General features: G+C 48.8%; 1 long non-coding RNA gene across 1 annotated transcript; it reads right to left on the reverse strand.

The window, feature by feature from the left end:
* Positions 1 to 1,476: 1,476 nt before the first annotated feature.
* LOC128405961 (uncharacterized) lies at positions 1,477 to 5,666 on the reverse strand. The gene is made up of 3 exons (XR_008328386.1): positions 5,157 to 5,666; positions 2,190 to 2,321; positions 1,477 to 1,993 (listed from the first exon to the last, which is right to left on the reverse strand). It is a non-coding gene; the product is annotated as an uncharacterized LOC128405961 (long non-coding RNA).
* Between the last annotated feature and the right edge of the window lie 6,477 nt (positions 5,667 to 12,143).

Genomic DNA, 12,143 nt, shown 5'->3' on the forward strand with positions numbered 1-12,143 from the left:
AGCCTGCTCTTTACCAGGTGATCTACTACCACTCCTTTCTTCCCCATAAGGCAGCAATAGCGGAGCCCCTGCACCGGCTATTGGACAAGAAAGCCCCTTGGAACTGGGGCCATGCTCAGGATGCTGCTTTCAATGCTGTCAAACACCTGCTCTCCTCTGACAGCATCCTTACCCATTCCGATGAGACCAAGCCCGTTGTGCTTGCCTCTATTACTTCCCCGTATGGAATCAGCATGGTCCTCAGCCACCAGTTGCTGGATGGGCGGGAGGCCCCCATTGCATTTTACTCCAGGACCTTGTCATCTATGGAACACAATTTTGCCCAGATTGACTACATCTACAGCCGCCACTTCACGATCGTGACTGACTACAAACCTCTGCTGGGCCTTTTTGCTCCTGATCGGCAGACATCCCAGATCCAGTCCCCAAGGATGCTAAGGTGGTCCATCTTTCTCAATGCATATGACTACGTGCTGCACCACCATCCTGGTAGGAAACTGGGCCACACAGATGACCTAAGCCGCCTGTCATTGGCAGACATTGACACAGACCCATCCCCAGCCTATGGTGTGATGCTACTGGAGATTCTGCTCCAGCCACCGCTCCATGTCGCCACGCACTTTGGCAAAGGATTGCACCATCTCCCGCATCTTCAACTGGGTGTGGAGGGGGTGGCCAGCAAGTCGCCTTGATGCAGAGTTCTCCCCATTCGTCCCCAGCAACATAAACTGTCAGTCCACAAGGGATGCCTGCTATGGGGAAACTGGGTCATGATCCCTGCTAAGCTGCGGACCAGAGTGCCGGAGGCTTTCCATTTGAGTCATCCAGGCACTGTCTGCATGAAAGCTTTGGCCAGGAGCTACGCCTGGTGGCCAGGCATTGATGCAGCAGTAGAAGAGTGGGTCCAGCACTGCCAGACCTGCCAAGAGTCCCAACCGACCATGCCCAAGGCCCTGATTCAACAGTGGGTGATGACACATACACTGTGGTCAAGACTCCACATTGATTTCACTGCCCATTCCAAGGCCAGACGTTCCTGATCATTGTGGACTCTTTCTCAAAGTGACTCGAGGTGATGCCAGTCTCAACAATGACCTCCAGGGACATCATCTGGGCCCTGTGGCAGATCTTCACCACACATGACTTGCCAGACACCATCGTATCTGACAATGGCCAAAACACCAAGAACCAAACTGGAAAACCACATTTACAAGGCTCCCCCAGAAGTTGATATTTCCAGAAACTATGAATTATGCAGATCTGCCTTGACATGCAAATAGAATCAAATTCCTTCCTCATCCTTTCTCCCTAGTAGCTGCCTGAAGGATAGTCTCCCTTGGAAAACCAAGCTGGACCAGAAAACCCCAGAGGCTGAAGGAAAATGGACTCCATTTGTCCCTTTGTGAGCCACAGAGAGAGAAAATGGCTTGGTCTTCCCTGGTCTCCTGCACTCCAGATGGATCCCTCAGTGATCTGGATCAGCCCCTCTGTGCTGCTGCATCTCTGCAGATGGCAAAAAGAGAGGGGAAACCTGCACCAATCTCACCCCTTGCTGCCTCCCCTAGAGGACAGAGGCCTGTCCCTGCCTTCTTGGCTTCTGCTCTGTTGCTCTTCCTGTTAAAGGACCTAACCTGGCTATGGTACCACGGTAGGAGCCCTCCAAATCTTCTGTCTGTTGCCATGAGGCAGCAAATCAGCTGGGAATCCAGATGGAGGAAGAGATTTGGAGTCTGGCTGCTGACACTGTGGGGACCGGGTTCTCCAGCTGCCTGGCCTCCCCCCTCGGGGAGAGAGCTACTTTCTGAGCAAGCCCTGCAGATTCCCAACATCTCCCTTAGGCCGGTAGAAGCTTGAGTGCCCCATACACGAAAAGAAATTGGAGGAGGTATTCAACCACTTTCTCCAGGTGATGATAAGCTAAGATGGCCACTTTTCTGCTCTCCATTGTAGACCCCGGAGTGATCTTATGGGAGGCCTCCAGCAGCACCTCCACCTGTCAGAGATGAAGGAGAGGGTCACTCAGATAGTACCAGGAAGTGGGGCTGTCTCAGGACCCTTGGGCTGAGGTTCTTATTCTTACATTGTGAGGCCCTTCCCAACAAACACGTGTCATGGCCACTCAATGGCATGAGGTGGACTCCCCTACTTCAAGGCGGAGATTCTTCTCTCCTACCCTGGCAGCATCCTACCTCCACTGCTTTGCTGCTGAACTCTTGCAGCAAGTGGGAGATGTCCAAGGGCTAGAAGGTGCTCTCAACAGCAAGGTCACTGGCCAGGAAGCACTTGGCCTCCAAAAGCTGCTCCACAGGAAGGAAGGTGACCTGAAACAAGAGATGAAAGTCAGAGATGCCAACAGGGAGAACTCGTTTGTTTCGTTCATTCATTCATTCATTCATTCATTCATTCATTCAATTTGTACTCTTCTCAGCCAAAAAGGCTCCCAGAGAGGCTTATACAAAATAAAAAACAAGACACTCCCTAGTCACAGGCTTACATTCGAATAAACAAACCAACGAACACAAACAGAAGCTTCCTTTGACCTTTGATAGCTCTTTGCCAAACTTGGTGATACCATTATTCTACGTCCTAAAGCTAAGTCCCCTGGAAATGCCAACTTTCACTTACCTCCAGGAGTCTTTGAGATGCCATATTCTAATCCAAATAAGCAAGGGTCACTACAGCAAACCTCTGCCAACCTCTCCACACTGAGGATGCCAGAACCTCAGTTCAAGCAGCTGTTGCTTGGTGACATGGAACGCACGGCCACGATGCCAAGATTCCAGGAGAGTCCATGTGGCCTAGTGGTTAGAGTGCTGGGCTTGGACCTGGGAGAGCAGGGCTCAATTTCCCGCTCAGCCATGAGACGCACTCAGTGATGTTGGGCTAGCTACTCCCTCTCAGCCTAACTGGCTCCTGAGTCTGTTGCAGCACCCTCATGCTCAAAGCCTTGTGTTAGCACTTCAAAAGACTAACAAACACTTGCAACTTCAAATGGGGTTAATTAAAAAGCTCAAGACACTTATTCGCAACACCAGCCCAACAGAGATTATGCAATGGCCAGTCTTTTGAAGACCCACAAGATGTAGAATCATAGAAACGTAGAGTTGGAAGGTGCCCTGGGGGTCATTTAGTCCAACCCCCTGAAATGCACAAAGAGCTGCAGTTCTGCAGCAAGCAGGGAAACCAGAAACCAAATCCCCACTCAGCCATAGTGGTCACTAAGAGATCTTGGGCCACTCACTCACTCTTAGACGAACCTCCTTCACAGGCTTGCTGGAAGGATAACAGGGCAGGAGGAAGTAGAGGGCCCCCTGAGTTCCTTGGAGTTCAAGGAGGAGAACAGGAATTTGCAGTGTTCTGCAGTGTTTGCAGCAAACATGAAAGCAGCACAAAAAGGAGATGAATATGGTGCCATGGATCAAACTTGGGACTTTCTGCATGCAAAGCAGGTGTTCTGCCATCAAGCTTTGCTCTTTCTTCAAATACACAGAGTTTTGCATTTTGGTTGGAAGCGACCCAGAGTGTCATCTAGTCCAACCCCCTGCAATTCAAGCCTCAATGTATTCAATACTGTATGTGTTTCTTAAATATGTATATTTTAACTGCTGATTTTATCTTCAGGGGCTGGGAGCTGGAGGCACTGCCATACAGTGGTTCCGCTCCTTCCTCCTGGGTCGTGTTCAGAAGGTGGTGGTGGGGGATGAGTGTTCAGACCCCTGGGCTCTCACTTGTGGGGTGCCTCAGGGTTCTGTCCTCTCCCCCATGCTTTTCAACATTTACATGCAGCCGCTGGGAGAGATCATCAGGAGGTTTGGGCTGGGTGTTCATGAGTATGCGGATGATACCCAGCTCTACCTCTCTTTTAAATCAGAACCAGTGAGGGCGGTGAAGGTCCTGTGTGAGTGTCTGGAGGCGGTTGGAGGATGGATGGCGTCTAACAGATTGAGGTTGAATCCTGACAAGACAGAAGTACTGTTTTTGGGGGACAGGAGGCGGGCAGGTGTGGAGGATTCCCTGGTCCTGAATGGGGTAACTGTGCCCCTGAAGGACCAGGTGCGCAGCCTGGGAGTCATTTTGGACTCACAGCTGTCCATGGAGGTACAGGTCAAATCTGTGTCCAGGGCAGCTGTTTACCAGCTCCATCTGGTACGTAGGCTGAGACCCTATCTGCCTGCGGACTGTCTCGCCAGAGTGGTGCATGCTCTGGTTATCTCCCGCTTGGACTACTGCAATGCGCTCTACGTGGGGCTACCTTTGAAGGTGACTTGGAAACTACAACTAATCCAGAATGCGGCAGCTAGACTGGTGACTGGGGGCGGCCGTCGAGACCATATAACACCGTTCTTGAAAGACCTACATTGGCTCCCAGTACGTTTCCGAGCACAATTCAAAGTGTTGGTGCTGACCTTTAAAGCCCTAAACGGCCTCGGTCCAGTATACCTGAAGGAGCGTCTCCACCCCCATCATTCTGCCCGGACGCTGAGGTCCAGCGCTGAGGGCCTTCTGGCAGTTCCCTCATTGCGAGAAGCAAAGCTACAGGGAACCAGGCAGAGGGCCTTCTCGGTAGTGGCGCCCGCCCTGTGGAACGCCCTTACAGCAGATGTCAAAGCGATAAACAACTACCTGACATTCAGAAGACATCTTAAGGCAGCCCTGTTCAGGGAAGTTTTTAACGTGTGATATTTTACTGTATTTTTGGTTTTTATGGAAGCCGCCCAGAGTGCGGCTTTATTTATTATAAATAATAACTTATTATTATTATTATTATTATTATTATTATTATTATTAATGTTTTGATTATTTTATGTCTATTTACAATATAAATACAGTACAACTAACTAAAATAAAAGAGAAATGTACACAGTAGTACAGTTTGTCAAACTCATTAGCTTTTTTAAAATTTGTAATCCACTGTTAATACTTTTAAAAAGTGCTGATCTGTACAAAGAAAGAAAATCACCTCCCTCCCCATCCCGTCTAACATATGATGTAACAGGGGTAACTCTCTCTTTCTCTTATGAGTTAGCATCCCTTCCAAATCAGCCCCCAAGTTTCAAGCTCTTCAAGAAGGGCTGGGGCAGAGGTCCCGCCAACTAAGGGCTCAGGGGCACTTACACAGGCAGAAGGTCCCAGCCAGGGTCCAATCCATACATAACCTTTTTAGACCCAGTCTCTCTGCAAAGCTGCTAAATATTCTTCCAAAAGTTGGTGTTGGAATCCGTCTGCTTCGGGAGACAATACTGAATCTTGATGTTTTACTGTAATTTCAAAGCACCGCTAGGCAGCGCTGTCATTGTGCTGGGAGCCTGTCTCCACGTGCAGGGGGAAAACGTCCCTGTAGCATCATTATGGTGCCTTATGTCACAATCGGCCCCTCCTTTGTTATCCCCCACCCCGCCTGAGTAAGTGGGAGCTGAAGCCTTGATGTCGATGTGCCCCAGGCTGAAAGGCGCTGACTTCCAAGCAGGCAGGCGGGCAGGCAAGCTGAGCACAAGGCTGAAGCCCGCAGAGAAAGCTCGCTCGCAACTCGGGAGCAGGAGACGCCCCTGCAGATCATCGCTTCCCAGCAAAGCCGCTTGCCACCCTCGGCTGGATCCCACGGTTAGATCAGGCCGCCGGGAAACAGCAGGTGAAGAAGGCGGTGTGGATGCAGCTGCCCCCCACCGCTCGGCTCCTTCCTCCCCTCCTGCTGCCGGGCAAGGGCGCCCCGCCGGGATGCAATGGTACTTCTGCCCCGCTGTTCCCCGCCCCTCCTCCCTCATCTGCTCTAGTGCAGCGGTCTCCGCCTCGGCCGCCCTCCTTCCTTGTCGCCTGCCCCCCAGCCAAGGCAGCCCCTCCGAGACCCCCCCCCCGCCCCCGCCTCCCCACAGCAGGATGGTAGACATGAACGGCATGGCGCTGAGGATGCCGGACTCCGCCCGCAACGGGGCGCTGCTCATCGCCGGCCAAGAGCGCAGCTTCGAGCCCGGCCCCTTGTTGAAAGGTTCCCCCCGTCCGCCGCTCGCGGAAACTGCAGCATTGAAGCCCTTCCGCCGCACTAGGCAAGGGCAGGGTGGCGGCATTTGCCCGCACACTTTGGAAAGCGGCGGCGGCTCTTCGTCTCCTTGCCAGCTAAGCCAAAGCGGGACATTCCTGGTTCTGTGAATTCGCGATGTCCTGGGACATTGAGGCACTTGAGGGGTCGGCTGTTGTCTACCCCAGGATGGCAGGAACACTGGGCCCTCCAAATGTTGCTCAACTCCAACGCCCATCAGCCCCAGCCAGCAGGGCCGATAGTCAAGGTTGTGAACCGATCTGAAAACTGCCTGGAGAAAGAGAGAATGAAATGTGACTCTGGTCCCAAGATGGCCATGCAAGAAGAAAATGCATTTCTGCTGGTAGTGGGTGGGGCGGTGTTGATTCCCCACCCCCACCCCCCAAAAGCCTTTTTGATTGCTTCCCTCATATAGTTTCATGTTTAGCCCACTTCTCGGTAGAAATTTCCAGGCTATTTTCATTTCTAGAACCAAATTTAAGATATCTCCTGTCATTGACCAGTATGTGATATCACAGGAAGAAAAAACAGCACAATGTACTGCTAATGCAGGTGGGTTCTTCGGTCTCTAATCCAAGAATTTAAAAAAATCCACCAGGCCTGGGATCTCCTATTTTTCACAAGAATTGCCTTGATTTTCAATAGCCATAATTACTATATATTGGTAGTATGCCCCCCAAAACCAGTTTCTGGGGAACAGGAGGAGAGAGTTTTAGTTCATATGTTCTGTTTATGGATGTTCCATAGGCATATTGTTAGCCACTGTGAGAACAGAATGCTAGACTATATGTAGGCTTTGAGTTTGATCCAGCAGGGCTCTTACTACATTCTGGCTTTAAAGAAAGAAAATATGAGATTTTCATGAAAACTGAAAGCGGGAAGAGTGCCTGTGTAAGAGGGCCTTCCTGCTCTTAAAGATGATTGAAAATAACATTATTATTCATCACTGTGGTTGAGAATTATAATGATAAACAGTAAGGATTGAGTTTCATTCATTTAAATGTGTATCCTGTTGGGATACTGCCAGGGAGACAAAGTCCATCATGGCCCCCAAGCCGGCTGCCGGACGATCCATCGACCTCTGGTAGACACGCAGTATCAGCAATTAGCGACACGAGCTCCAGAAATAGTCCCACATTCTGGAACTGATGCACACTCTTATCAGCAGATAATGCACAGCAAAAGATGCATGCAGGAGAGCATATTTACAAGTTTATTCAGCGTTGGTCAGAACAAAGAAAAAAACATGACCGCCTGCTTCAGCGTTCAGGCACGAAGAGAGAAATGAAAGCAAAGACACAACAGAAACATCCTGTGAAACAGGAAATACGCAGGCTGTGACACAAACATCCTGCTCCCTTTTAAGGTGGAACGGAAATATCCTAACATATCCCACCTATTCCTGAAGGACGAAATGCACACTTTTAAGCAAATATGTTTATTGTATATTGGTAGTACATATAATTTGAGTGGGTCTCAGATACAAAATTCATGTACAATAATTCACAACCGATGAGTGTATTCACATTTCAAGCAAACATTAACCAACGTGAAAGCCGTAAAATACACTGACAGCAAAACCCCAGAAATGCCATATCCTTGTTACTTAAACACAACATAAAAAGCATTTTTTACAGCATTTTGTTCCCTTGATGCTATGTTAGGTCTGTAGAGAGTCACAGTTTTAGATTGCAAATTTTATTCAGTGGAATTGTCTTCTCCCATTGAACCCTTGTACAAAACCACAGCACGGATTATAAATATCAGGCAACAAAGAAATGTCAGATGGGACGAGAAAGGAAAACATCCATGGCTGGGCGTATGGCTTGGTAATTCAGATGCATTAGACACACACAGGGCCTTGCAGAGCCAGGCAGAGGCCCGGGCCACATAGTTAATGTGCCCCCCCCCTTTTTTACCCTGGGGATAACTTCAGTCTTATAAATAAGTAAGTATACAAATAATTTTTGTGGGAGCCAGGAAGTCATGGCAAAGGCTTGTAGCGCCACCTGGTGCCTTGCTGACCTCGGTGACCAGCATGTCCGTGCCTTACAATGTATTAGAATGTATTGACCTTAAAAGGAGTTGTATTTCCTCTGAGCAGTGATTGACCAATGGGGCGAGGGGGGGGGAAAGCCATGACCGGATGAGGTAATGTGAGACATTGGAATGCAGAATGCAGCCATGCGGCTGGGGAGAACAAAGGATAATAAAAGTGACCGGAGAGGGAGAAGAAGTCTGAATGAGCTGCCCTCCGTCCATGGAAATATTGCTGGCTCTCTGTGTCTTTATTTTATGCTAAACAAGCGCCATTTGTAACGGCTGGCTCTGACAAGTGGTGCCCCGTGTGAGGCTGAATAAAAGGATACGGCTGAGGTTTTTAAAAGAGAAAAAAGAAGCAGCTTAAAGCAAACAGTCTGAGGCAGACTAAGAGGATTTTAAAAGACACTGTGAGAGGATTTTCGATCCAAGCAGTGGATATCATCGGCTCACTACGTCCGGCAAGGGTTCCACAGCGCTGAAGCATCTTAAAAAAGATCCCGGTGAGTCCGATCCCTTTTCTTCTTTTTTTTATATTGATTTTAGAAATATGGGCAGCTCCCTGTCTTTTCCCCAACAGAAATTTTTAAAAGACTTAAAATTTCTCCTCTCCTCCAACAAATTGGAAGTTCCTGAGGGTGATTTGATACAGCTCATTCTGGCCATCAATGAGCATTGCCCCTGGTTTCCTCAAGATGGAACTTGGGAATTAAAACATTGGGATAAGATCGGGACGCATTTTCATGGGCATCCCAGCATTGGTGTTCGGATTTTAAGTGCATGGTGCAAGGTTCGATATGCTATGGGTTCTTTATCACCAAAAAATATCTCCATGGCTGCATTGCCAATACAACCTTCAGCTTCTTTAATTCAGCCTGCTGTCCTGCCATGTGTTCCAGCCCTCGCTTTGCCTGCAGCCCCAGATCCCAAACCTCTGGACTACAGTTCCTCACCAGAGGACCCAATCCTGCAAAAATACCGTGGTCTGGCTGGAAATGACCCTGCTCTTTCAGCAGCAGAACCAGCTACCCCCTTTCAACGTGCAGTCCTTGCCTGTTCCTTATCTCAGGATACCATGGCATTCCCTGTTATTGTGCCCCCTGCTGGTGCTCCAGCAGGAACTCAAGCCCAGCACCAACCTTTTGACTTTAAAATCTTGAAAGAGCTGCAATTGTCCGTAAGGACAAATGGACTTCAAGCTCCATTCACACAGGCTCTTTTGGAAGCCACATTAGCCCAGCTGTTGGTGCCAGATGACATCAAGCTTTTGGCACGTACAGTTTTACCCCCATCAGCTGGTGTATTATTTGCCCATGAATGGGAAATCGCCTGTCGTGCTTATGCTTCTGCTTTACTGCAACAAGCAAGAGGGAATAATCCTAATCTTACCCTTGCAGATGTGATGGATGCTATGATGGGGCGTGGGTCCTTTGCTCAGGCTTCAGTACAAGCCACACTGCTGCAGATCTTATTGAGGGATACTGCTCTTGCTGCTCAACAAGCAATGAGAAAAATCCCGGAACCCACCAGTATCCAGTCTAGGTGTGGTTCAATCAGACAAGAACCTAGAGAATCATATTCATCCTTTATGGACAGGCTGATTACAGCAGTGAGTAGACAAATTGAAAATCCTGAAGCCAAACAAATAATTATCAAACAATTGGCCTTTGAAAATGCCAATGAGGATTGTAAAGCTGCATTACGACCGATTATACACCTTCCTGCCACTGACACAGCTACAATGCTACGCATTTGCCAGTCTGTTGGTACAGCCACCCACAAGGCCCATTTGCTGGCAGCAGCGCTAAATAAAAACCAGCCTGTAACCATCGATAAAACTTGTTTCCAGTGTGGCAAACCAGGACATTTTAAGGCGCAATGTAGATCCACGCAACAGCCTAGGCGTCCTTCTACCAAATGTCCAATCTGCAAAAAAGGCTTTCATTGGGCCAATCAATGCAGATCGCTTCCTCAAAACCAACAGCAGGGTCAGCACACTGCCCGAAATCAGCAAGGACAACAGCAGGGAAACTGGCAGCAGGGCCCACCCCGGGCCCAGACAAATCAATAGGGGACCCCCCGGAGTCCAGGGAAGCAGCACCACAACTTCGCCTGACTCAGGACGTGGAATTCCATTTGCCTTTCTGCCCTTTAAAGACTCATGTTCTCACTGAAGCAGGGTTAGACAATCATGCCACTTGTCTGGTATTGCCTTTATTATCTGCACAAGCAACAGGAATTCATGCGGTACCGATGCTAACACACGGACCATATGTGAATTTCCCTGAGATCACGCTATATGCGGATCGTCCATGCAGAATACAATCAAATACTTCAGTGGCGAAGATTATCATTTCCCCCCCATCCGAACAACTACCCCTAATTGCAGCAGCCATGAGCATCACAGCCTCGCGCCCTTCTGTGTCTCTGACAGTGGGAGGTCGGCGCATTGTGGGAGTTCTGGACACGGGGGCGGATGTAACAGTCGTGGCAAAATCTGCTTGGCCATCCAGTTGGCCCACCTGTCCAGCCTCACAAGTTATTGGTGTGGGAGGTGAATCACAGGCACGGCGCAGTCTCCACCCAATACTCATCCAAAGCGATAGCGGGGTGCAGATCACCCTCTATCCATTAATAATGGACATTCCAGTCTCCTTATGGGGGCGCGATATTTTGGCTATTGCAGACACCAAATTGGAGTCAAATTTATTCTAAGGGCCGTCCCTGCACTTCCACGCACTGCACTGCCGTTACGATGGATCACCACTACCCCAGTATGGGTAGAACAATGGCCTCTACCAAAAGAAAAATTAGCAGCGGCGGCCCAGCTTATCTCTGAACAATTGACTCTTGGCCACATTGAACCGTCCTCATCTCCCTGGAACTCCCCAATTTTCGTTATCAAGAAAAAATCAGGCAGATGGCGTCTTTTACAGGATATGAGGAGAATTAATCAACAGATACAGCCAATGGGAACTTTACAACCTGGCATGCCAAATCCAAATATGCTCCCACGAGAATATCAGTTGGCTGTGCTTGATTTAAAGGACTGGTTTTTTTCTATCCCACTGGATCCAGCAGACAGGGAACGGTTTGCTTTTACATTGCCAGTATATAACAATTCGCAGCCCACCCAGCGATATCAGTGGGTTGTTCTGCCACAAGGCATGCGGAACTCCCCTACACTTTGCCAACATTTTGTGGATGAAGCATTGAAACCTTTCCGCATGCGCCACCTAGAGGTCATATGTTATCATTACACAGATGACATTTTGATCGCTGCAAAGGAACTCCCGCCTGGCATTTTTCAAGAACTTTCTGCCACGTTAGCAGAAGCGGGACTCTACGTAGCACCTGAAAAAATTCAATTGACGTTGCCCGCCACCTACCTGGGACATAAAGTCTCTGCACAAGCAGCGCTGCCTATTGTTCCCCAACTGACTATCCCTTCAAAACATGAAGCTTGTGCAATTACAACAACTTCTTGGGCATTTGAATTGGGCTCGCTCTTTCCTTGCATTACCTACCAGCACATTATCACCATTGTTTTCAGCGCTCGCAGGACACAAGGATACAGCAGATGTAATCCAGGTCACTTCGGCAATGATCACTGCATTACAAACTGTTAATTAGCACCTGCGATCTGTTCTCGTGGACAGGATCACAGAGGCCTCTGCACACGAGCTGCACCTGGCCGTATTTGCTACACCACTGTTGCCAACAGGAATTTTATATGCTCAGACGGACAAGAAGAAGACTATCTGCATTATAGAATGGTTACATTTACCTCATACCCCTCCGAAGAACATTTATTCCGTAATTGAATCCACATCAGACATTGTTATCAAAGGACGTTCACGTGCTATAACTTTGAGCGGTTTTGATGTTGCATCAATTTATATGCCTTTTTCACAGACTGAACAGCAGCATTTATTGATCACAAATGCTGCCGTACAAATTGCTTTGGCTGATTTTATAGGTGTCATCATTTTTAATCCTCCAAAGGATGACCGTTTGACATTTCTGACACAGGTCACCTATGTTTTGGCTACCCCCTTGTCTCTCACAC

The sequence above is a fragment of the Podarcis raffonei genome, chromosome W (assembly GCF_027172205.1).
Source record: "Podarcis raffonei isolate rPodRaf1 chromosome W, rPodRaf1.pri, whole genome shotgun sequence".
In the NCBI taxonomy this organism is placed as follows: Eukaryota; Metazoa; Chordata; class Lepidosauria; order Squamata; family Lacertidae; genus Podarcis; species Podarcis raffonei.